Here is a 3,122-nt window from a genome sequence, read left to right as displayed (position 1 = left end):
TTTTGAAACAATTCTATCAAGCTTTGCCCCCAAATGTTTGAACTCCTCACTCTGTGACTTGTGAATTTCAACATTTTTAGGTGGTTGAATTTCATTTTGTTTGACAGGCTCTCTTACATTTATGGCTTTCACTTCTTGAATATCTGAGGGAAATTCCATCCAACTTTTGTTCGACCATTCACGGAGGTTCAATGTCACTTGATCAATTAACGAATAAGCTTCATCTACACTTTTGTCCATAAAAGAACCTCCAGCTGATGAATCCAATAAAGTCTTGTCTGAGAAAGAAATTCCCCCATAGAATATGTGCAAAATCAACCATTTTTCAAAACCATGATGAGGGCACTGTCTTTGAAGACTCTTGAATCTATCCCATGCTTCAAATAATGATTCTTCATATGCCTGAGCAAAATTTGTTATGCAATTCCTCATATAAACCGTTCTACTTGGAGGGAAAAAATGATTCAGAAATTGCTTCTCCAATTGTTCCCAACTTGTGATGCTTTGAGGACAGAGAGAATATAGCCAAGTCCTTGCTTTATCCTTGATACTGAAAGGAAATGTCATCAATCGAACTGCATCTGCTGATACTCCTTCACATTTCACCAAATCACAAATCTCTAAAAATGTTTCAAGATGCAGATAAGGACTTTCTGATACTTCTCCTCCAAATTTGTGACCTTGTATCATGAAAATTATCTCTGGGTCTAGTTGGAAACTTTCTGCTTCAATTTGAGGTTGCACAATGGGAGATAAAAATCTTGCAGAAAAGGGTGTAGAAAAATTTCTCATGGGCCTGCTTGACATGTTAGTGCTCATGGATATTCAAGAAGAAAAAGAAAATTATCAAGAATCAAAAACAAGAAATAAAATGCAATATGAAAAGCAAGAAAGCAAATGCAGAATTTAAATTGCAAGAAAGAAAGTGCATAATGAAAACAAGAAAGAAAAGATAAAAGGAAAAAGAAAAATATCTAGAATAATTCATATGCTAAAAATTGCAAGATATGTTTACAAAAGAAAATAAGAAAGAAACTAGATCAAAAGAGAAAACAGAGAAAAGTTAGATTAGAGTGCTAGAAATCAAGAATGCAAAGTTAGAATTAGAATTAGAATTGCAACAAAAAGAATTGTCAAGAATGTTATTCAAGAAAAGAAAAGCTTATAGAAACAGGATTCTAAAGTTACAACTATGAAAATGTAAAGAAAGAAAGAAAAGTTATGTTTAGTCTAACTCAATTGATAATTCCTAATGTTATAGCGCGTTCCCCGGCAACGGCGCCAAAAAACTTGTTACTCTCTGCAAGTGTACGGAAATGTCGCAAGTAATATAAAAGATTATCGTATCCACAGGGACTGGAATAAGCACTAGAAATGTCTCAATGCGAATTAGCTAAACAACTATCAAATCGTTTCAAAAGCAAAGTAAAGGTAAACAAATCTAATATTAAAGATCAACAAACAAGAGTTTAGAGTTTAGAGTTTTGGGTTATGATAAAGGAAGATTCTAGGAGTTTCAGTTTCTTTGTAAGATTTCTTGAATGTAAATGGTTCACCAATTCTTATCCCTCAATTGCCAAACATGTAGAAAGTTGCCGGTTCCCTCTTGCAATAGACAACCGGCTAAGAACTGAGAAATGTATCTAAATAGGATTAATTAGACATGAACCTATGTTGTCCTTACACAGAAGTGCACATATTACTATGCCTTCCTCGGATATCAACGTAGAAGCCCATGACTCATTAATCTATCAAGATACAAGAAGCTAATCATAAAATCTATCCTACTCTCTTGAATATCCCTATTTCCTCTTCAAGATTATCTCTCAAACGTCCTTACACGGGCTTGCACCTGTCACGTGGATCCCTCGGATGATCGAGTGAGAGTTTATCTTTACAAAGTCCATAAGAAATCCAAACAATCAATCAAGAATGAGAATTAAGCACAAATCACCATTAATCATTCAAGATCTAATTGATACAAGCAAGATAATGTCATTGAAACAAGAAAATGGCAAATCCATAAGAGATTACATCAATCCATCATACAAATACTCCCTTAATCCTAGAATACAAGATCTACTACATGAATCGAGGAAGAAAATCCGAAGAAATAGAGATTACAAGCTTTCCTTGAATCCCCAATCTAAGAAAACAAGAAGAGGGGGAAAGAGAAAACTTATCTACGAAGAAGCCTTGTCTTCGGATCCAATCCTCGCTCCGGAGTCGAAATCGTCGAGATCTCCCTTAGAATCGCCCAGAAATCCTCCCAAGAATGGGAGGAAACCACCAAATCTTGCTTTCTCCCAAAGGGGGAGAGATCCCCTTTCAATTCATGAAGAAGGGTTTAAATAGAGGAGGGAATCGGGCGCCACACGGCCCCGTGACACGGCCGTGTGAGATCCACACGGCCATGTCCAGTTCCTTCTCTGCCAATGCTGCACGGCCATGTGGTGCACACGGCCAAAGACCCTTCTGCTCTCTGGAAATGCTACACGGCCGTGTGGTGCACACGGCCACCACCTGCTTGGCCTCTGGAAACCTCACACGGCCGTGTAGATCCACACGGCCACCACCTGCTTGGCCTCTGGAAACCTCACATGGCCGTGTAGATCCACACGACCATGTCCTGTTTGGCCTCTGGAAACCTCACACGGCCGTGTAGATCCACACGGCCACCACCTGCTTGGCCTCTGGAAACCTCACATGGCCGTGTAGATTCAGCACTAGATGCCATACATGGCCGTGTGCAGCTCACACCCCCTTGCATGGCCCTTGCACACCCTTTGTATTAGCTTTGAATAGTTATGTTTCATTGAAACATCTTTTAGGCCACCAAGATGGGGTTTTCTCCCGTTGAAGTCTTCATCAAAGTTGTAGATCTTGAAGTTATCTACAAGTCGGTATAAAGAACAGCCTAAATCTCCAACCGAGCACAAAGTTATGGCCGTTTTAGTTTTAGTCTGCAGTGCAGAAAATCTCACACGGCCGTGTGAGGTTCACACGGCCTTCACACGGCCATGTGAAGTTCACACGGCCCCAACATGACCCCTACACGGCCTTAACACTCCCATGTGAGTTCTACACGGCCAGAACATGAAGAAAACATAGTTTTGCATGCC

At 39.7% G+C, this 3,122-nt stretch overlaps 1 non-coding gene across 1 annotated transcript; it reads left to right on the top strand.

Moving 5' to 3' along the window:
* The first annotated feature begins 328 nt into the window (after positions 1-328).
* Positions 329-434, top strand: LOC122013106. Its single transcript, XR_006120447.1, has one exon. It is a non-coding gene; the product is annotated as a small nucleolar RNA R71 (small nucleolar RNA).
* Positions 435-3,122: the final 2,688 nt, after the last annotated feature.

This window comes from Zingiber officinale, chromosome 8A (genome assembly GCF_018446385.1).
Source record: "Zingiber officinale cultivar Zhangliang chromosome 8A, Zo_v1.1, whole genome shotgun sequence".
In the NCBI taxonomy this organism is placed as follows: Eukaryota; Viridiplantae; Streptophyta; class Magnoliopsida; order Zingiberales; family Zingiberaceae; genus Zingiber; species Zingiber officinale.
The sequence above is the reverse complement of the archived record's forward strand: the minus strand, read 5'-3'. Positions and strand labels throughout refer to the sequence as shown.